The sequence below is a fragment of the Canis lupus genome, chromosome X (assembly GCF_003254725.2).
Source record: "Canis lupus dingo isolate Sandy chromosome X, ASM325472v2, whole genome shotgun sequence".
Taxonomy (NCBI): Eukaryota; Metazoa; Chordata; class Mammalia; order Carnivora; family Canidae; genus Canis; species Canis lupus.
The window spans coordinates 23,772,651-23,796,956 of NC_064281.1; the positions used below are offsets into that span (position 1 = coordinate 23,772,651).

Genomic DNA, 24,306 nt, shown 5'->3' on the forward strand with positions numbered 1-24,306 from the left:
ATGAGCCCTGGAGCATAAATTTTACCTCTGAGTTTGTCCTGTTTCAGGGCATAGGAACTATTCTTTTGTAATCCAGAACCAGTCAGTCACAGATAGGCTGCCTCAAGGAAAGTAAACTCTCAGGAACTTCTAGTTCTAGGTTTGGTTGAGACAGCTCCAGTACCCAAGGTCAGCTCTCACAAGAAGTTGCAGCTGTAAGGTCTTATCACATAGCATAGTATGGAATGGAAACCATCCCCTGGTAAAGGGGATAAAGAGGATCAGGGCAGACCCCTAAATGTGTCCAATACAATCTTTAAGGCTCTTTGCATCTTCTGAATCAGGAACACACATATATGGGCCATCAGAGTATTATTAAGTTGTAGTAAGGTTGGTTGTTTTAGTAAGTAGACAGTGTCCAAATATGGTAGGAATTACCTTAATTGAATGTTGCATAGTGTGCATAGGCAATTTCATTGTAAGGATTCTCAGTAACAATACAAATATATTGATAACTAGTATCATCTTACTAGTCAGTATTTAATATATATGTTAAATATATATATAGTGTGCATGTGCCAAACTATATACTAGGTGGTTTATATACCTTTATTTCTTACTGAATTGTGATCACAAGGTTCATTTTAGTTATGAGGAAACTGAGTTATCAGAAAACTTTTTAAAAGCCTAAAGCTAGTAAGTGGCTAAAGTAGACCTGGATTCATAAAGTAAATCAAAAACTTCTGCTCCTTCCAACGAGCTAAACTTTACACTTTAATTACAGTAATAGGATCTGTGAGATAATAGGAGCTACCAGTATTGGTTATCTATTGCTGCATAATAGACTATTTTCAAATTTAAAACAAGAGCATTTATCATCCTCATAGTTTTGGTGGGTCAGCAATTCAGAAACAGCATATCAGGGTAGTTCTGGCTTACTTTCTCTCCAGATGTTGTCATAAAGGTGTTGTCTAGAGCGGTAGTCATCTGAAGGTTTGACTGGAACTGGAGGATCTACTAATTGGAGGCTCACTCACATCATTGGTAAATAAGCACTGGCTCTTGGCAAGAAGCCTCAATTTCTTGCCACATGGACCCCTTCATAGGACTGTTTGGGTGCACTCACTAAAGGCCAGTTGGTTTCTCCCAGAAAGACTGGTTTAAGACAGGGCAAGTTGGAAGCTGCAATATCTTTTGTAATTTAGCCTTGGAAGTCACATGTCACACATACCATTATGTTCATGACATCCTATTGGTTTCAAGATCAACCCTATTCATTGTGTGAGGAGACTTCACAAGGATAAGAAGAATACCACAAGGTAAGAACCACTTGGGGCCCTCTTGGGGGCTATTTACCCTACTTTAACCTGTGGCCCTCCTGCTTTCCTCCCTGAAGATTTTCTAAATACTTTGTTATACTCACCCATAAAAAATTAAAAGTAGCAAAGTAAAAAAAAAAAAATTCTTAAACACATTAGTAGGAAATGTAGATACTACAGAATATTTAGAAGGAGATCAAGAAGAGGACTTACATCACATGCCAGTCCATGGAAACAAAATTAAATTTTCTTTTACATCTGGCTGCTTTCCTTTCCTAAAGTCCCTCTCTTCAGCTGCCAGCTATCTGATTTCTCTTTATCTCTTTCCCACTTAGCATCCAAAATCTCCTCTCTTGTGCCAAAAAATTCAGCTCTGATCCTGAGCTTACAAACACATTCTTGGCTAAACAAAATCCTGACAGCCATTCTTACTTTCTTTAAAATGCAGGGGTCTCTGCCCTATCATGGAAAATGATAGAGCAGAGTGGCTCATTGCTAAAAGGCCTATTTTCTGGGGTGGAAGGAGATAAATAATTATGTTCTCTAGTCCAGAAAATAAGGTTTTTGTCCTAAATGTTTTATGTATATCATGCTCTTATGTTGTCCAGATCCAAGGAGGACAGTGGTCCTCGAGCCTCTTGTGGACCAGCAGCTATATCTGTTAGAAGCCACAGCTTTCAAGTTTTTGCTATTGAGTTTGTTGCATCATTTTTTTTAAAGCAGGCTCCACTCCCAGCATGAAGCCCAATGTGGGGCCTGAACTCACTACCCTGAGATCAAGACCTGAGCTGAGATCAAGAGTCAGATACCTAACTGAGCCACCCAGGCACCCCTTTATGCTTTCTTGTCACGGAGTTCTTAACTACCTAACTCTTGGCTTGTTTGTTTGTTTGTTTATTTTATTATGAGAGAGCACACACAAGGTGAGGGGCAGAGGGAGAATCAGTCTCCCTGCTGAGCCCGACATGGGGCTCAATCCCAGGACTCTGGGATCATGACCTGAGCCAAAGGCAGACACTTAACGGACTGTGCCACACAGGTGCTAACACCTAATTCTTAACCACCTTAACATCCTATCTTATTTAGAAATATTGTCATGACCTCTGTTTATCCATTTACCTGATTCAATAAGGGAGATGAAATCTTTGCCCTTAAAGAACACAAGCAGTTATGAGTGGATGCTACTAAAGGGCTCTAGCTTTGCTGCACTCATTGATGCACAGCCCATCCAGTACCTTGTACTCAGCAGAGATGGTTCACATGTCTGTCATTTAATTGCCTCAAATTGACTGAGGTTCCCTGGATAAGGGAAGCCATGAGAGTGGAGGCTTCTTTACTGTATAATCTCTGTTAATGAACTCTACCTTATACTTTGATGTTCACCTTAATTTTCTTAAACTGGAAAAACTTTTGGCAAATTCCAAGGGAGATCATCATTGAAGCTTCCTAAGTTCAAGCTATAAGTCTGTGGGCATTAACAAAATAAATCAGTGACTTCTTTGCCCTCTCACTGCTCATACTTTAACTTGGAGACCATCAAGTTATGACTATAGAATACTGATACAGGTTTTAAAGGAATGAGTTTAATTAAGCATGTTTTATACTGCATTTTTGTATAAAGCCATAAAATATGAAATATATTTATTGATTATGTAGTATGAAAGGCTGAAAATGAAGGGCTATTAATGAGCTAAGAAGAATGACAAGGAATTCAGTTTCAAGGGTGGTGTAATCTTTTTAGGAGAAAATTATGAGTACACAGAGGAGGTAGATATGGGCAGATATTTTCAGAGGCAATTTCAGATATAAATCTGAATAGAGGGATAAATGATGAGAGGGAAGGCTAGAAAGGAGTTTCCTCTGGATTGCAGGTCTTGAGTTGCAGGTCAAACTCAGGATTTGATGCAATAGGCAGTGAGTGAGCCACTGAGGATTCAAAGAGTCATAATGAAAATAGTGCTATTGGAAAGATTAACCCCATTCACCATGTCCATGAGAGATTAATGAAAGGAGAAACTACAGGAAGAGTAAGTTAGAAAAATCTCAGAAATTTGGAAATGAGAGAGAAGAATTGAGCCCATGAATATTCTGATGCAAATTAATGTTCTATTTTTTTCTTTGCAGCTCTTAAATCTAGGCTTTGTGCAGTATGAATTGAAAATATGATAATGATATTGATTTGTAGAATCTCTGATTCCTCTTCTACCTCACTGGTGTTTGTAAGTCACATTCTGGTAATTTTACTGAATGCTGCATCTGTCTTTGTAAGGTTATAAAACAATGAAGCTTTTAAAATGGCCTCAGTGAATGCATATAACCTGTGAGTGTGCTGTGCTTAGAATTACTGTAAAAAGGACTTTAAAAATTCACTTAGACAAACTAGACAAACTAATACGAGATGTTATGGTTTAATTAATTTAAAATGATAGTATAATCATAGTACCATATTTATCCTTTCTAAAGTAATTCCAGTTGCAGGTTTGTTCTATACAAAGTTGTATCTTTTACCTTTCTAAAGAGCAAGGAAATGTGGCAATTCTGAATATACATGTGCTTGCTGAAAGCAAAAAAAATTGTTGATTTTCTCCTCTGTGGGACAGAAACAAGTCAGATGGATATAAATAGAAAATCCTACAAGCAATACTTTTAGAGCACTTCTTAGTAGCAATTTCAATTTGTCTCTAGCACTATTTGTATTCCCAATTGTTACTCCTTCCATTTCATAATTTTTATTCTCAGATCTTTCCATTTCATATCCCAGAGATAACATTTGCTCAGACATAAAAATAACATTTAGCTGTCTTTGCATGGCCCTTGCAAATTTCTCTCTCACTTCTTGTTTCCCCTAGTTCCTCAGTAGCTTTGAAAAATACCCAAGTTAGCTGAATTGTAAACTGAATGACTGTGACATCTTCACAGTAGCATCATTCCAAATGACTACTGGATAGTTCCAATTGACGGTAAATAGTCTCTTCAAATTAAACATGCCTGAAAAGTAATTGTTTATCCTTCCACTCCCACAATTGATTTTCCTCCAGCTTCTCTACTTAGTATATGGCACTGCCATTATGTGGGCACCCAGGTTAAAGCTGATGCTGATAATTTAAAGAAATAACAATAAAAATCTAGATATTTTTATTCTTCTCATTCCCTAAACCTCTATACAAGTATATAAGTCTCCAGAAACTTATAAATGCAAAATATATCCAAGTGTAATCATTTCTCTCCTTTCTTGCTGCCTCTACTTTACCCTTATCTGCCTCCAGCACCCCTTCAGGAATCTCCTCACTGGTTTCTGTTCTACTGTCTGCAGTTTGTAGTGTCAGCTGTTGACTCCCCATAAGAACACCAGAAAAAATCTGTTGATCATGCAAATTCAAAATTTTGGATCTGTTACAGTATGGGAGAACATAACTTGACAGAGTCTTAGTAGGAGCTCAAAATTGGGAAATGAGGGTAAATTATTTTTTTATTGTAGTTTAGGGCTTGGGCTGGGTGAACTTTAGGTGGGTCTTGCTAGGCCAAGACTAGATGAGATTGGAGAATTTATTATAGAGTAGCTCTGGATTGGTGGGTACCTTGAGAAAAGGGTCTTGAAGTGAGTCTTGACAAAGATGTTGCTGAGTTGGTTCTTTTAGAAACAAGTGTTTCTTAGAGCAATCATCTAGGTTATTTTTGCTTGGAATAAGTATCATTTAAAATAAGAGGCAGAAAAGTATTCCTCGTTCTAATTTCATAGGCAGAAAGAATTATGTTTCACAAGTATTTAGACTTAACACAATTCCTCATATCCCTGTTTATAATCATTGGAAAACCTCCCGTTATAATCAGAATAAAATCCAAACTCAGATGAAAATATCCTAGATATGCTGTCCCTTGCCTTCTTCCTACCTTCAATTAATACTGTTTCCCTCATTATATTCCAGCCACACTAGCCTTTCTCCTCCTTGAATAAGTCAAGCTCATTCCTACCCTTGCTGGTTGCTTCTCCCTGGAGTGAGTCTGTCTTTCTTCTTATTCATTCATGTCTCCCTCAAATATCTCCTCTCATTTAAGTCAGCTCATGAATTCAACATCACTTCATGATGGTACTCACACTCATCCCTATACAAAATTATGGCCTCTACAGTCAGATAGCCTGGGTTCAAACCCTTGCTCTGCTACTTAAGTCTTAAGTCTTATAGGACCTTGGGCATATTATTTCGATTCTCTGTGCTTTAGTTTCTCTCTCCATAAAATAAGAAGGTGATGGTACTTACCTCATAGGCTCTTATGAAGTCATAAATGAGTCCAGCTTTGTGGAATGCTGACTCCCCAAATATCAACAACACAACCCATTGTAAAATAACAATGGTAGGAGAGAACTTAACTAGAATTTAGTAGAACTTTGGTTGTGTCTCTAAGTGGGGAAGGCCCAGTCAGAATTTATTGAGAATTGGAAGTTTGATTTAATAAGGCTTTCTTTAAAGTGAAGATTTTATTAGGACTGGATAAGAATCAGGACATAACAATCTGGATTGGTAGAAACAGGAAACAGGAATTTTAAGAGAGGGTTTCAAAGAATCTTAGGATGTAAGCACTCTGTTGATTCTTTCTTTTGAAGAGTTGATGGGTCTTTTGGAAAGTCTGTAATGATCAATCAAATGATCAATCAAGCTATTTTCCTTGACAAGAGACTTGGAAAAATAAAACAATAAGGTTAGAATAGCAAGGTCACATTGTTGTGGATATGTAACAGTAGGCAGCTTTAGTCCTCAATGTCTATTATGGGAGAAGATGGTTTTGGTCTTCAGCATGTAAAGCAGAACAGTGCCTGGTATATAAGAGATTGAGAAAAGGTAAGTTTTAGGGATGCATGGGTGGCTTAGTGGTTGAGCATCTGCCTTCAGCTCAGGGTGTGATCCCGGGATCTGGGATGGAGTCCCACATTGGGCTCCTTGCAGGGAGCCTGCTTCTCCCTCTGCCTCTGTCTCTGTCTCTCTATCTCTCTCATGAATAAATAAATAAAATCTTTAAAAAGAAAAAGTAAGTTTTAGAGTCCACTTATTATCTTCATATAAGCCACAGTGGTGCTAGAACAGTGCCTGACACAAAGTAGGTACTCAAGAAATCATTGTGGAATGGATGAATTTATTTATCTGCTTATCTGTCTCCTTAACTATTATACCAACTCAGTGAGCAGAAACACATCTACCTTATTAGCCACATTATTCCAAGAGTTTGCAGCAATACCGGGCATACAGTAAGCACACAACTTGTATTTGTTGACTATATTAATAAACTTTTGAGTATCACAAAACTACCTTGAGCATAAAACCAGTTCCTAGTTTTTTTCACCTCCACTGAAAGGTGTGGATCCAGAAAAAGAACAGAAAATAAAAAAAAAACACATAAAATCAGTTCCATTTTAATGTGCATTGGGGAAATGCTAGTTAAATAAAGTTAAATAGGATTCTTTCCTATAAGGCTTCTCAGATCCTTTAATATGCTAATGTACATTGTGAATTACTAAGAGGGGAATAGAATGTATACTTGTTTGATCAGGGAAACTTTTTTTTTTTTTTTGCTTTTTTCCCCCCTCTGGAAACATTTTTTTTTTTTTTGCATCTCTGGGAACATGACATTAGTATTATTTGGGGTATACTTTGGGAAATGGTATATTAAGCAGTTTTAGGGATGCCTGGGTGGCTCAGCAGTTGAGCATCTGCCTTAGGCTCAGGTGTGATCCTGGGGTCTTGGGATTGAGTCCCACATTGGGCTCCCTGAAGGGAGCCTACTTCTCCCTCTACCTATGTCTCTGCCTCTCTCTCTGTTTCTCATGAATAAATAAATACAATCTTAAATAAAATAAAATAAAATAAAATAAAATAAAATAAGCAGTTTTATCCCCAAAGTCAGGGATACCATCATTGGAAACAAAATAGGACTCACTGGCAGTGATCCTGTGTGAGTCACTCCAGAATAAGGGAGTAGCATAGATGGAGGCAGTACTTTCCTGTAGGGGTGGGGCTTCTCCAGATCATGTACATAAGCATCCTTCTTGCTACCAAAAAAAGCATTCAGATAGAAGGGAGTACCCGGTATAACATCTCTCTAGTTGGTGAACACCTTCCAGTCTCAATCACACGTCCTGTGTCTTCAACATGTAGTGTCACAAGAGAAGAGTCTTCTACCAGATAACTAAGCATTTTGTTGTTTTGTTTGGCCATCACACATCATTTCAACTTGGGTTTTATCCCTAAAATTTTGTGCTGTTGTGTTGTTGGGAAGCTAAAACCAGGACACACAAAGGAGCTCATGTTTTGTCCACTTAAAATGACTTGCATGCTTTAGAACAGTTATTTCATCTTCCCGTGCCTCAGATCCTCCAGGAGGGATCTGAGGCTCTTGGGTGATAGTCATGGATTCTGACTTGAGCTCTGAGGAACTTTAGTCTTAGCTCTGGGGCAAGGCAGGAATGTAGGTCTCTGGGAGCAGCATATAGCCTAGGTCTGTGCCTTCTGTTAATGCAAACCTGCTCTTGTTTGCTCTATCTGTATATTTTCATTTGAAGAGAAGAATCTACTACAAAAAACGGTAGTTTGGAAACCACTGGGCTAAAAAAAATGAAGTCCACCTTCTGTTTTTTTTAAGATTTTATTTATTTATTCATGACAGACATACAGAGAGAGGCAGAGATACAGGCAGAAGGAGAAGCAGGCTCCATGCAGGGAGCCCAACGTGGGACTCAATCCCAAGACTCCAGGATCATGCCCTGAGCCAAAGGCAGACACTAAACCACCAAGCCACCCAGGTGTCCCACACCACCTGTTTAGTATGGCCTATCATGAAAATCATTTTGACATTTTTAATGGTTAAAACATTTTATAGTATTTGTATTACTTTCTATGAAAATTATATGAAAGTCCAATTTAACATCCATAAAGTGTTACTGGACTGCAGTCACCCCCCATTTATTAATGGTATTGTCTATGGCTGCTTCTCTGCTTATGGGTTTCAACAGCAGAGCTGAGTATTGGCTACAGTGACTGTATGGTCTACAAGGCCTAAAATGTTTGTTATCTGGCCATTGACAGGAAAAGTTTGCTGACTTCTTACCCAGATGATCACAAAGATCCGTTTTTACCACCAACATGTGATTTTTTTTTTTTCATCTTTGTGGAATTGGCCAGCTGTTTAGGAGCCCACTCAAAGCAAGCCAAACCAAGCCAGGACTCTCACTGTGTTATGAAATCCCTTTATTTTTGGTTACAGAAATACTTATCATTTGAGAACATATACTACCTAAATAATCCATGTCTTGTGATCTGCCCTCACCTTCACTCTAAACGGCATTTGGTATTTTCTACTTTTTATTATGTTGGACATTTCTTTTTTCTATCATGTTTAAACCGAGTTACATAAAACAGCACAGATCCTCTGCACTATAAGTATCTTAGCATGACAGTTACAGGGTTATAAGAAGTTTGACATGCCATCTAATCTCTCCTACTTCTTCTGGACAGAATTGCATTTAAAGCATCTCTGAAAGGTTTTGGTTTACCATAGTTTTTTTAAATTCCCTGAGAAGAGCATTTCCAAACACTCATTTTTAGTGCCTCAGCTGTCAAATGATTTGTACCTTGGGTTCCTATATCTGATCAAAAGGATATTTAGAGTTGTTCCATTTTAAGACTTCAAAATACTTTATTAATGGGGCGGTGTTTCTAGCTATTCAAATCATGATTTTTTTTCCTTAAAATCTGGGGTCTTAAATATGGGAACCATAGTTTTTCAGATATGGCATCTTCTTTTTTATTAGTTTAAGGGTAGAATTTAGTGATTCATCACTTGCATATAAAACCCAGTGCTCATTACATCACATGCCCGCCTTAATGCCTGTCACCCAGTTATCCCATCCCCCTACCCATCTCCCCTCCAGCAACCCTTAATTTGTTTCCTGGAGTTAAGAGTCTCTTATGGTTTGTCTCCCTCTCTGTTTTCATCTTATTTTATTTTCCCTTTCCTTTCCCTATGTTCTACGGCATCCTCTAAGGATGGTGATTCAGGGGTGGGGGCTGGGATACTACTGTTGTCACATGCTCTGTTCTTCCATCCATGATGTGAAATTTTCATGGATAGCAGCAGGATTCCTTTATTTCTTAACTTCCACAGCACAGAGTTTATTGAAGAATGTTTTGTATAACCTCTTTGCAAGCATCTTTATTTCAAAAGATGAAGAGAGAGTAGATCTAATTGAATATTTTATATTGGAAAGCAACCAACCATCTCTGTACATGCATTTCCCCATACAATCGATAATAAAATAGACTTTTATTTATATGGTATAATTCATTTCTTTTAAGAAGTCTGATCTAGAAGCCAACTAGTACTTGTATGATGGAGTGCCAATTATGTTCTACCTCAAGTACAATGCTGATGGAGTGCCAATTATGTTCTACCTCAAGTACAATGCTGAGGAGGGACCCCAATCATCTCATTGCTAAAGGGAGGTCCGGTTAATGAATCTTTGAGAATAGTTTCATGCTATATTCTGGGAGGGGCAAGTAAATGTGAAAATGCATTTTGACCAAGGAAATGATGCTATGTATATATCAGTAACAAGATTCAGCCTTTGTGAAACAAATGCATAACTATGACTTGAATTTCCTTCAGTACAGAAAAAAATTACAGAATAAAATATATGCCAACTCACCACACTGGCTGAATCTGGGCAGGGGGTGGTTGTATTTTAAAGTAAAACTAACTTGAATGGATTTTTGTTCCAGATAGAAAGAAAACCAACTTAATAAATTAGTCTTGAGTAAAGAAGTATATCACATTCAGCAAAAGAGGACGATAAAAACAAAGGAAGTCAATCTTTTTGCTTGTGCCAACCTAATTGTGTCACATGAGTTTCTGCACTTGTATTTTATCTCAGCTCAAGGAAGCTTGATCCAGATATTTTTTCAATATAGCATAAAGTATTTGTCCAACAAAGATTGGGACATATTTTAACATCACATTCCTTTCTGTAAAGCCTTCTATGGGTCAGGCTACCCTTTGTAACTCCATTTTTACCACCAAAGTCTTTGTATCTTAGATACCAGGCTTTAATGTACGTATGGGTATATAAATGGCTGTGCACTGTCATTGCTAGATGAGCATGGGGTTCTCTGCATGACCTGGGATTTAGTAAGTGTATAAAAGTGAAGGAAACTGATAATAGCAACCCATCAATTATCCTACATCCACCTGAACACACTTCTATGCCTGATCCTGTGCTAGGCACTAAGTGAAGACCTGCGTTTTAGTGTCATGAGGCTTCACAGGAATGGCGTCTTGATAAGCACAGCATTAAATCCAAACTCCTTTGTCAGGCAGCTAAAGTGATAGCCCATTTTATAACCAGTCACCAAAACACAGGAAGCTGCATTTGTTTGAATGGTGCTTTATAAGGTAACAGATCACTTTTATATCTGCCATCATAGTAAAGTTCATCATGTCTGGCTTATGGTAGGTGCTCAGTAAACGTTTATGGAGTGCTGAAATGAATCATCCTAGGAATTAAGGGGAAGAATTGAGGCTCAGTGATTGACTTGTGCAAGGTCATTCAGCTAGTATGGGGCAAAAGGCAGGAGTGAATAGTCCTATTCCAAATAGGTAAAATGGAAACTTCCTTCTCTCTCCCTCCCCATCTCTTTCTGTTTTTCTCCTGTGCTTGTGATCTCTCTTTTTTTTTAAATTATTCTAGCACTCATAATTTAGTGTATTTACTAAATAAATCAAAGCCCCTTTTAAAATAATAATTATTGAGAATTAAATTTTGTGCATTACACTATGCTAAATGCTTACATTTATTAACCTACGTATTTTTAGTAATAAATCTACAAGGTAGGTGTTATTATCCTCATTTATAAAATACTTTAAGTAAAAAAAACCCTCCACTGTCTTTTATTATAGTCATATAAAGCTTATGGGGCAGATTAAATATTTGGTTTTAAATATCATACATCATTTCAAATACATAGATATTTTTAAAATTTTGACTCATAGGTAATAATACACTTGGGATACCAAAGCTATTTGGGATATATGAGAGAGTAAGATAATTCTGAATGGAACTTGATTCTTGCCAAGATCATGCCAGCAATGTGTAATTTACCAATATGTCTGTTCCACAGATGAAAAAAAATCAAGGAAAGGGAAGGAAAGTGTTAATATTTATTCAGCAATTACTAAATACCAGACACTGCACTTGGTGTTTGACATACTTAGGAGTCACAAGGACCCTGTGAGAACCTTTTTAAAATCTTTAAAGATGAGTAACTGAGGCTCCTAGAAATTAAGAAATCTGTCTAAACACCTTAACTTGACCCAGAAAAAGTAACAAGTAAACCCATAATACTGGCTAAATCTTAGTTTTTAGGGGTTTATAGGGAGAACTGTGTTTTAGATTAAAGCTGACTTGGAAGGGTCTTCAGTCCAGAGAGAATAGGGCACTCTTTCTCTTGCGACCTGGGTAAAGGGTGGGGTAGGATAGGGATGGGGGTGGAAGAGTTGTGATGGAAAATCAGGTCTGTTTGGGACCAAATTTAGTTCCCTTTTAAAACACTGAGCTGCCTCCAAAGAAATTAAACTCATGACCTTGGTCTACATGAAATGAAGCCAGATAAATTAACCTGACATACACTCTTATATAAGAAATCCTTGAAAAGGAATAGCAGATGAAACTAGGGAATCATATTTCCTGTAAGAAAAGTTCAGGTGGTAAAAATACTTACCAGGAAGGTACTTTGGTGCACCATATTATAATGCTATCAACATTATAAAGGAAAAGATTAAAAAATAGCCAGAAATTGATCCTAGAATATATTGACAAAGGATCCTAATATTTTTTGATATTACATCTCCTATTCCAAACTGTGAAAAAAGAAAGCCTTTTGATGCTTCCACCAGCAAAAAGAACACCAAACAATCACTTCCTGATCATTTGTGATGGTAACAAATCATTAAAAATATTTTTTCTTGGGTATCCCTGGGTGGTTCAGCAGTTTAGCACCTACCTTCGGCCCAGGGCATGATCCTGGAGTCCTGGGATCAAGTCCCACATCAGGCTCCCTACATGGAGCCTGCCTCTCCCTTTGCCTGTGTCTCTGCCTCTCTCTCTCTCTCTCTCTCTCTCTCTCTCTCATGAATGAATAAATAAAATATTTTAAAAATATTTTTTTCTCTTAATTACAGCATATAAGCAGAAGTTTGAAAAATAAAATTTCTAATGAAAAATGACAATGCAACCAAAGGCTAACACTGTATGTGTTTCATTTGTAACATGAGTTGGGGTGCAAGTACTCAATTAGCCCCCAAGTGAAGGAGGTAACTAAAGAGAAGACCTTAATTATTCTTCCTGAGCAGCAAAGTCACATGCATATTTTATATATGAAAGGAAATGAAAGAAAAAACAGAATTTTAACATTCAATGAATTTCATTGGGATGAATGCTTCTGGAGGCCCACTGACTGCTGAATACTTCTAGAGAAAAAGAAAAATAACTAAAAAGCAAATTGGAAAAAAAAGACAGAGTGTTTGAAGATGAAGGCCAGACATAAGCCTAGAATAGATTAATAATGAATGATGTAAAAAACTTCCGTATTTCTTTGAAACACATGGCCATGATATGGACTTAGGGTTTTGTTAAAAAGAGGGGAAAAATTAAGAATTTAGAAAAGCAACTTGTAGGAGAAGATCTCAAACTATTAGTAATCTAGTTGCTTCTGATGTCAAGCATTCTCTGACTGCTCAGACACTTGCTGTTGCTTTCTCATCCTCCCTTATTCTTCTCATCTTGCAGCACCCAACTCAGACATTGTCCATGCAGGCAGGGTCTTCTTTACTACTTTTCTGACTGCACTGCTTCATTCTTCTGCCACTAGTCCTGCTATGGTACTTAATGAATTGCCATTTCCATTGGAGGTTGGATCTTTCCTTTTGAGCTCTGGAGGGCAGGAGCCACAGGCTGTTCACTTTTCTCACTTACATTCTCAGTACCTCTCCTAGTGTTTCACCTCACCCATCCTCCAGATTCAACTCCTATGGCTCACCCCTCTCTGAATTCCAGACTTTCAAGCTTTTGTTTTGTTCCTATCCTTGTCACATGCAATCCCATCACAGAGCCTTTGCCCTTTGCCTGGGTGGTTCTTACTTCTCCTCTTTGCCTAAATTATTTCCTACTTGTCTTTAAGATTCCATCTCAGAGGCCTTCCATGACCTCCTATAATAGGTCAAATCTCCTTACATTCATAGTGTTGTATACCTAGCATTTGCCACAGTTGCAATTTTAAGTTTATTAGAGTCTTCCTTTTCTACCAGACTATAAATTCTATGAGGACAGATATCTGTTCATAGTTGCTATCATTATGTCCTCAGTCTACTGCATAGGGCTTAGCATGTAGTAGATATTCAATAAATATTTGTTGAATACATGGATAATATTGGATGTATGATATTTGTACATTTGAATCTATGTAACTTCTAAAGGTAGAAAATTATTATTAGTGGTTCGTTCAGGATATTTTCACTTAATTATTTTTACTGTAACAAAAATAGATTTTGAAATTTCACTTTTGTCATTCCCCTCCTCTCCCATTTTGTCTGACTCCAATGAAATTCAGACTCGTGACCTTGGCCTACATTATTTCTTCCCCCAAATTATTCTAAGAACATTTGAGCAGAGAGGCTGATAACAGAAGAGAAGAAGATAAACTGAGGGGAAAGAAAAGAGATTCCCAGTATAAGGGACTTAACTATACTTCCAAAATGAAGTTCTAAGGGAACCTGATTAAAAAGTATTAAATATATGGACATTTCTATACATTCAAATTTCAAGGACTTCTTTCTTTGATAAAAGTAGTCAAATGCTTGTAAATATTGACTGACCCTTGTAGAGGCATGGAAAAGGCTGAGAATTCTGGCCTGGTGGATTGGGGCAGTTGAAAATTTAAAGCTATAATTTTGATGTATATCTAAATACCACTCGTCTAATTTTGTTCTTGCTTGTGCCAGAACTTTGTGCACACAACTGAGTCGAATAAACACATCTAAGAGAGCGGAGAAATTGGAGTTCAGGGTCGTGAGTCATCTTTTTTTATTAATAATAAATTTATTTTTTATTGGTGTTCAATTTGCCAACATACAGAATAACACCCAGTGCTCATCCCATCAAGTGCCCCCCTCAGTGCCCTCCTCCCCTTCCACCACCCCTAGTTCGTTTCCCAGAGTTAGGAGTCTTCATGTTCTGTCTCCCTTTCTGATATTTCCTACCCATTTCTTCTCCCGTCCCTTCTATTCCCTTTCACTATTATTTATATTCCCCAAATGAATGAGACCATATAATGTTTGTCCTTCTCCGATTGACTTATTTCACTCAGCATAATACCCTCGTGAGTCATCTTGAACTAGAAGTTGAAGGTTAGTGTTCACAAACATTTCCATGTAGGTGAGGCTGACTGGAGATTTTATAATTTCTGGCACTCTGGGGAAGAGAACCCATAGGCATAAGATTTGGAGAAGTATCATTTATCCACATTTTATATACTAAACCAAAAGATATTTATCTGAATTTTTGTTATAGTCAACAATATTTGTTAATTAAAAAAATAAAACAATACTGTTGACTATAATGGGCACTGAGGAGGGCACTTGACAGGATGAGCACTGGGTGTTATACTATATGTTGGTAAATTGAACTCCAATAAAAAAATACAAAAAAAAAAGAAATGCTAAAGTTAAAAAAAAACCAACCCCCCCCCAAAAAAAAACAAAAAAATATTTTTTAAAAGATTTATTTGAGAGAGACAGAGAGAAAGAGAGAGAGAGAACATGAATGGGGGAGAGGGAGAGGGAGAAGCAGATTCACTGCTGAGCAGGGAGATTGACATAGGGCTCCATCTCAGGACCCTTAGAATTATGGCCTGAGCTGAAGGCAGACACTTAACTGACTGAGCTATCCAGGTGCCCAAAAATTATCGTTTTGATTTACTTATTCTAGGTCTGCCTTTTGCAAGACTCTGTAAGTTCCTTGGATAATAAAAATATTGTTTCGTATATTTGTATGTCCAGCATTGAGCTAGGTACCTGACAATAGATGCGCCAGAAAGAAATGAACAAGGGGTGGTGGAAAGGGAGGTGGGCGGGGGGTTGGGGTGACTGGGTGACAGGCATTGCGGGGGGCACTTGACGGGATGAGCACTGGGTGTTATGCTATAGGTTGGCAAATTAAACTCCAATTAAAAAAGAATTAAAAAAATAAAAATAAAAATAAAATCAGATAAAGAAAAAGATGCCCCAGAAACACTGAATGAGTGAATTTCTGTCTCTCAAATTTATCTCACTTTCTCAATTAGTTTTAAGTATATTTTCTTAAAATGTAATTACCTAGCTTGCGTTATAGCTTTGTAAAGATATTTTAAGTTATTAGGAAATGATTTTAGTATTTAGTAACCAGAGAAGGGAAAAAACTGTGATAGAAAAAAACGAAAAGATTAATCATTGAATCTCAGATCAGAATTCTCTGGAATGCTTGTTTTAAAATGAAGATTCCAGGGCCTCCTTGATGGTGCTGAAGAATCTGCCTAGAAACAAAAAATCAGAAAAAAAAAAAAAACATTTAATTTTGAGGACCAGTGCACTGAGTTTTAGATGATGGAGAGATGGGGAGGAGGGGAAACATTCCTACCTGCATTATTTTTTTTTGGCTTTTTCATACCTGTATAAGGAGAAACCACTGTAACTCCTCATCTGTGAAACTTCTCCTATCACAAAGCAGAGTAGGGATGACTATTTGTGTACATGTGTATGTGTACATACATATACACTTGTGGTGGGAATTATGAGGTTGCAACTATGTTAATTTGATGTAATTTTTCTGTTTTCTCATGTCATGCCCAGGATAAATACTGAACGCTAGTGCATTTAGGTATTTATGATTTTTTTAAAATCTATTAGTGTTTTGGTTTTATAATGGAGTTAATGGCTATTTCCTATGTGTTTTCCTCCTCTAAAAAATTAGTCATTAAATAACAGGTGTGTTAATAGTCATTAAAGAATAGGTGTATTCTTATCTTGATAGATAAGAATTAAGATTTTATTCTCGAACACCCTGTGATTTTTCCTTAAAATAGAAAAGCCAAGATTTATATTAGATGCAAGAGATAAAGGGTGAAGTAAGATAAGAAATATTAGATATAGAATACTCAAATTTATATTCTGATAGAAATTTATTATTTAAAGAATGACAACATTGAGTAACTAGAAATGTGTATATTCAACTGTGAGCATTGCTATACAGAAGAGGAAATTTCAAAACTGTGTGCTTTGAGAGTGAAGAGATTAAGAAGGGATTATTTCATATCTGCACAGTTATTAGGGAATAGATAGGAACAGTGATCCTAACTATTTGAACAAATGTCAACTGCCAGCAGACACCACTAGCTTCTATCAAAGAAAAGTCACAAAGAAATATAAAGAGACTCATCACGCTGGGAACGGATAACATAGAATAAGTCAGCAAGGCCAGCAAAAGAAGAAAGTATTACAAGTCTAATTTAAAAATAGTTTTGGCAAGAAGAGGTTGGGGAGAAAGCAGAGTAGGCTATAATAATATTTATAACTCAAAGATGGGCCAGACCTAAATGTACACCTTGGCCTCTTTCCATTCTCAAATGTTCTATATTACCAAAAAAGGTGCTATGATTTATACTCAGCTCCAAGTCTAGTCTGCTTTAGGTTTCCTGTGTTTAAGTCTGCTTCTTTCTTACAGGAAAACTAGCCATCTAGATTTCAAATCGAATATGGAATTGATGTATAAGAATAAAATTCAATTGCGGAAGGCAAATTTGTCTTTAAAACAAAATTAAAAATACTAGCATTTCTTTAACAAAGTCTAATTCCTCGGAGTGCCATACATATGTTTAAAAATAGTGAAAGGGGAATAAAGGGGAAAGGAGAGAAAATGAGTGGGAAATATCAGAGAGGGAGACAGAACATGAGAGACTCCTAACTCTGGGAAGCGAACAAGGGGTAGTGGAAAGGGAGGTGGGTGGGGGGTGGGGGTGACTGGGTGATGGGCACTGAGGGGGGCACTTGATGGGATGAGCACTGGGTGTTATGCTATATGTTGGCAAATTGAACTGCAATAAAAAAGATTAATATGCAATTGATGTATAAAAATAAGATTTAGTTGAGGGTAACTACTGTGTCATTAAAAAGAAAATAGAAAATTAGTATTTCTGTAACAACATCTTGGTGATATAAAAGCTCATATACTCACATTAACAAGTAAATGCTGAAGAATTTAGTAATTGATTGAGGTCAAGTTTGATTCCAAATATTTGTGCCTAGGGGGGATTTGTTAGACTAAGTAATCTCGAAATTAAATGGATCACTGAGAAGGCTTAGTCATATATTTTATACTCAATTAATCACAGTGAAAAAATCTTTTAAATAGGCTAGATTTTTATAATTATAATATTTTGTGTTTATATGTAAAAACACTAGCTTCAGGAGATGAAATATAGCATGAACAGTTATTTCTACCATGAAACTATAGTAATTAATAAAGATGTTAATAGGCAAAATAGAACATGAGTGGATAATAAGGAAAACCAATTTACATGTGATACTTTTTGGATATAACAGAATAAACTTTCTGGCGATCAAAGAACATTCTATATTCTCTAATGTCATCATCTGTTCAAAATATGTTCCATCTGATAAGGCTGGGATACCACCTATCAGGACAGCTCTGCTGGAGAGTGGATACGCCCCCAAGATTTAACCATTTAAATGCTGGATGGTGGCAGAGTTACAGAGGGGTGCCTTGGGAATGGCCAGCATGTCTTGGATCTAGGGAAGCTCTTATTTACCAACTCGTGTTTCAAGAGTTTAACAATTTCAGAACTGTGACAGCTTCTAAACCTTCAGGCTTCTGAACTTTTCTCCATAGGTCATAGTGAATGAGCCTCTGGGGAAGGTTCCAGCAAGAAATTGACTTGAGGAGGATTTTATGTAATTTTATTTATTATTTTTGAGGAGGATTTTATTTCAGAATGAGCCTTCTGATAGCAATGTTGAAGATGACTGACTACATGGGTTTGAGAAAAAATTACAGAAGCATCGATTTCAAAACCTCAGAAAAGAGGTGAAGGAGTGGCAAGGGGGGTAAAAGTGAAGAAATGGATGTGAGAATCATTTGGGGGGAATAATTTTTGGGGCGTGTGACATTTGGAATTGAGATAGGTGTGAGTATGATTCCAGGGATTCTGGCTTGGACCACTGTGGAGAGAGTACTGTTACCTGGGAAAGCAAAAAAGACACAGTGTTGTCTGTTGTTTACCTGGTTTGTTAGTTGATTGGCTTTATGTAATCAATTTTCTGAGAAGAATTGTGTTTATAAGGCACAAGTCTAACTGCTAATACATTAACTTAGACTATACAAATACAGCTTTCTCTCTTAGACATCCCCTTCCATACCGCTAAAAAAAAAAAAAAAAGGAAACAATTAGGAAAGGAAGGGATTGAAGAAGTAAGCAGCAACTGATGGTTACATATTGCTTCCCTTTACCTAATTTTAGAATCCCATTCATACTGTGTAAAGGATAATCTTGTGGCCATTTTACAGATGAGAAATCCTGACTTAGCAGGACTGAGTTCCAGGACTGCCTTCTCATACTCAGAATGTAGCAGTGTCCCTGTTCAAACCCAATTCTGCCCATCTCCAAGGTCAAGGTTTGTTTTTTAAATTAAATTAAATTATTTATTTTTAACTGCATGGAAATCTCCCAAAATGGGGAGAAGAAAAATGAATGGAGGAAAAGGAAAGGGGAATGAATGGGAGAAAAAGTATTTAGAGTTACTAGAGAAGAAAGAAGCAAATTCCTATGAAAGGAACCTAACAGAGACACTTAACCACGAGTGCTGTTCTTACCCTTACCTGGACAAATTCACAGACCTTGGTAAAGGCAGCAGGAGGCTAACATGGGGTATTAACTCCTTTCTGGCATCCCTGGTCTGTAGGCAACCTGAGCATGCAGCTCTTACGTGAATCGGTGTCAGTGTATGACCAATCTACTGTTCCCCAGACTTCTGCTTTTAGAGTAGTTCATCTCAGTGTGGGCTGCTGTGAGTCCTCGCACTATTTCTGGTCTATAGGGTAATTGAGGTTAGAGATTTTTATAGAAATGTGACTGGTTACTGTTATGTCCATTGAATCCAGTAATTTAAAAACAGGCTAGTATTTTGTATGTCTTTTTGTTTCATTTCTCAAGTAATTGGTATTGTATTTTACAAAAGGATTTATCTGTGATGAGTTGAGAACAAAGGAACAAAAACTGGCCCTTCACCACAGATAATGTGAGAAATAGTGCTTTAGAACATCAAAAGGGAAAAAGGTGAGAACCTGATAGGTGTTTCTGTGCTCTTGGTAACACAGACTTTCTCTTATAAACGTGGTCTAGCGAACTGCTTTGCCTTCACATAGCCGTCTATTGACCTCCTATATAAATATAATCAAATGATTTGTGCCATTTAAATCTGCACAAGAGATGAACCTGGTTTTTGTAATTCAACAAAAAATCCAATTTATGTAACATATTAAAAGAAGCATTATCAACTTGTTTTCTCCTCAAAAGACTGTAGCTATTAAACTCCTTAATTACTTCATTTTCACTCTCAGTGTAACATTAGCAGTTTAGCACTTCAAGTATAAAAATGATTAATGAGCCTGAGAATTCATTCGCATACATATCACTTTGCAGCTTGACATAACCCTGGAGCCTGTTTTCTGTTCTAACCATAGACATACTTCTCTAGCAAATATCTCATTGCATATTAAATGCCTAATCGTTGCAAAGTATGCATAATTATAGATGTCTTTCCTGTTTCTTCTATACCAATAGAAGACAACAAATCAAACACCTTGAAATGTAGCTAACTTTTAAAACAAAAGTATAAATCCATAGAGAACACCTTAATTTTTACATTTTAACTGCCTTCCTCCCCCTGAATTCACTTGTGCTTTGAGCTGAACTGTCATCAATCTATAAATGTTATCTTTTCAAAATTTTGGAACGTGAAGAAAAACAATTTCAATTTCTATATTTATATCAATGTGAGTACTGTGATTTCAGAAAATATGATGAGCATAAAGACTGCATTGTGGATTAAAAGAATAAGAATTTATTTGGAGTGGCTGTCACAAAATATCTGCAGGGGGCTATTTCTGTCTAACCATCCTTGGCTTGCGTTGGTGACATGTGGTTGCATGTCTCTTTTAGCTCTACTGAATTTCCCTTTTGATCTCCCTCAAGGTAATTCTATATTGCTGGTTTTGTCGGGTCATTCTAGAAACTTAATCTTTTACGTGTGAACAATGGTACTGTTTGTCTTTCCTTGGTTTTTCTACCCTTTCCTGTGGAGTTCATCCAAGACTGTGTACTGTCCCCACCTCAGAATCCTCTTCTCTCCACATGCTCATCATCTGTAAACTATGTTCTGCCCTGATTCAGTACTGAGTCAAGAAGCTTAACTTTTGCTCAGAACTCAGAGAACTATACTTGTCAGGCTTATTGCCATGATATAAGTTTGTAGTTACTGGAAGGTGAAGTAGGCAACTTCCAGGGGACTCCCTAGTAGAAAGGGAAGAAGAGCGCAGCTACCAGCCACTTGCTAAACTCTAAATCTGGTGTTCAGATGGGTTCATTCATGTAGATAAAGCCATATGGCATAACTATGTCCATACCTATTTCTGTTTGCTTTTTAGAGAGAGACATTTAATTTAGGGACAAAGTATGTTGGATCCATTGAACAAGATGGTTAAACATTTATTAGAATAAAATTTCTAAAAATACATGTACTCTGATAAAGCACACATAATATGCTACAAATGCAGTCTTGTGGCTGAGCATCACTAACTGATAATCAGATCACTGAGACTATAAGGTGTTGCAGTCAACCAGGACCTGAGTCATTGTTTCCAAGCAAAAATTTTTTGGTTGTGATAACTATACTTTTTAACAAGACTGTTAACTTGCGTTGCCAGATGAAATACAGGACACTCAGATGAAAAACAAGGAATGAGGGCGGCAGCCGGGGTGGCCCAGCGGTTTAGCGCCACCTTCAGCCTGGGGTGTGATCCTGGAGACCTGGGATCGAGTCCCACATCGGGCTCCCTGCATGGAGCCTGCTTCTCCCTCTGCCTGTCTCTCTCCCTCTCTCTCTGTCATGAATGAATAAATAAAATCTTTTAAAAAAAAGAATGATTTTTTTTTTATCTAGGTATTCCTCAAATATTACGTAGAATAAGCTTATACTTAATAAATTGTTCTATTAATGCCTGAGATACTAACTACTGTGGCATTCCTGTATTGCTGTTATTTACGAAATCTGGCAACCCGACTTACAATATATTTTATAAGCAACAAAGATCATCCAAAAAAAGTACATTTCCTGAGGTTAGTGACTAGTACGATTATTCTCATACTCCCAAACAGCATAGAATTGGGAGGGAAGGTAAAAAATGAGAGACTCACGGCGCTGCCAACTCTGGAGAACAGCACGCGCCCGCCGGTGTGTTTGCGCATGCTCGCTCGCGCTCCACCGCCTAAGCGCACATTCACTGCGCAGGCTCGCCCCGCGCAGACTCAGCTCTTGCGAGCAGGCCGCTGGGCCGCCCGGGTTAGAGCGGCCGCCCCGCAGCTGGTTGCGCTCCGTGGGCTCCTGCAACAGAGCGTCTTGGGGCGAGCTCGGCTTCCTGCTTGCCACGTGGCCCTGGTACCTCTGAGGTTGGAAGGTGGCTTTTACACAGAAGGACGGGCTTCTTTGATGATGACCCGAAGTCCTGTAAAATTCCCTCCAAATTGCCCAGTCCTAGGCTGTGTGGATTTTGAACTTGCTAAAAAGAAACCCCGGATGGACACCACCTGTGTGTGAGTTGGCCTAATGGAAAGAATTTCACGAACATTATGCTTAATATAACGGATATGGGGAAGCTGGTGGCGAGGAGCGTCTCTTGTTGGATCTTATGATCCTGTCAAACAGGAGACCTAAGAAGAAAAGACCAGCGATGAATTGCATTTCTCAGAAGGTAATTAATCAAGTCTCCACCCCACGATTGCTAGAACTCATACAGCAATTCGGTAGCGTGGCAGGATACAAAATCAATGCCCAGAAGTCAGTGGCATTTCTATACACTAACAATGAGACTGAAGAAAGAGAAATGAAGGTGTCAATCCCATTTACAATTGCACCCAAAAGCATAAGATACCTAGGAATAAACCTAACCAAAGAGGTAAAGGATCTATACCCTAAAAACCATAGAACACTTCTGAAAGAAATTGAGGAAGACACAAAGAGATGGAAAAATATTCCATGCTCATGGATTGGCAGAATTAATATTGTGAAAATGTCAATGTTACCCAGGGCAATATACACGTTTAATGCAATCCCTATCAAAATACCATGGCCTTTCTTCAGAGAGTTAGAACAAATTATTTTAAGATTTGTGTGGAATCAGAAAAGACCCCGAATAGCCAGGGGAATTTTAAACAAGAAAACCATATCTGGGGGCATCACAATGCCAGATTTCAGGTTGTACTACAAAGCTGTGGTCATCAAGACAGTGTGGTACTGGCACAAAAACAGACACAAAGATCAATGGAACAGAATAGAGAACCCAGAAGTGGACCCTGAACTTTATGGCCAACTAATATTCGATAAAGGAGGAAAAACTATCCATTGGAAGAAAGACAGTCTCTTCAATAAATGGTGCTGGGAAAATTGGACATCCACGTGCAGAAGAATGAAACTAGACCACTCTCTTGCACCATACACAAAGATAAACTCAAAATGGATGAAAGATCTAAATGTGAGACAAGATTCCATCAAAATCCTAGAGGAGAACACAGGCAACACCCTTTTTGAACTCGGCCACAGTAACTTCTTGCAAGATACATCACGAAGGCAAAAGAAACAGAAGGAAAAATGAACTATTGGGACTTCATCAAGATAAGAAGCTTTTGCACAGCAAAGGATACAGTCAACAAAACTAAAAGACAACCTACAGAATGGGAGAAGATATTTGCAAATGACCTATCAGATAAAGGGCTAGTTTCCAAGATCTATAAAGAACTTATTAAACTCAACACCAAAGAAACAAACAATCCAATCATGAAATGGGCAAAAGACATGAACAGAAATCTCACAGAGGAAGACATAGACATGGCCAACATGCACATGAGAAAATGCTCCACATCACTTGGCATCAGGGAAATACAAATCAAAACCACAATGAGATACCACCTCACACCAGTGAGAATGGGGAAAATTAACAAGGCAGGAAACCACAAATGTTGGAGAGGATGCGGAGAAAAGGGAACCCTCTTACACTGTTGGTGGGAATGTGAACTGGCGCAGCCACTCTGGAAAACTGTGTGGAGGTTCCTCAAAGAGTTAAAAATAGACCTGCCTTATGACCCAGCAATTGCACTGTTGGGGATTTACCCCAAAGATACAGATACAATGAAACTCTGGGACACCTGCACCCCGATGTTTCTAGCAGCAATGTCCACAATAGCCAAACTGTGGAAGGAGCCTCGGTGTCCACTGAAAGATGAATGGATAAAGAAGATGTGGTCTATGTATACAATGGAATATTCCTCAGCCATTAGAAACGACAAATACCCACCATTTGCTTCAACGTGGATGGAACTGGAGGGTATTATGCTGAGTGAAGTAAGCCAGTCGGAGAAGGACAAACATTATATGTTCTCATTCATGTGGGGAATATAAATAATAGTGAAAGGGAATATAAGGGAAGGGAGAAGAAATGTGTGGGAAATATCAGAAAGGGAGACAGAACGTAACTCTGGGAAACGAACTAGGGGTGGTAGAAGGGGAGGAGGGCGGGGGGTGCGAGTGAATGGGTGATGGGCACTGGGGGTTATTCTGTATGTTGGTAAATTGAACACCAATAAAA

The 24,306-nt window shown here is 37.8% G+C and overlaps 1 protein-coding gene and 1 long non-coding RNA gene across 3 annotated transcripts in view; one reads left to right on the forward strand and one right to left on the reverse strand.

Annotated features, from left to right (window-relative positions):
- Positions 1–5,535, reverse strand: part of LOC112654614 (uncharacterized) — a 29,682-nt gene extending 24,147 nt beyond the window's left edge. Inside the window, exon 1 of the long non-coding RNA XR_003133168.3 lies at positions 5,271–5,535. This is a non-coding gene — a long non-coding RNA (uncharacterized LOC112654614). The remainder of the gene's footprint in view (positions 1–5,270) is intronic.
- Positions 1–24,306, forward strand: part of IL1RAPL1 (interleukin 1 receptor accessory protein like 1) — a 1,374,783-nt gene that overhangs the window by 52,649 nt on the left and 1,297,828 nt on the right. The gene's annotated exons all lie outside the window — the stretch shown is intronic.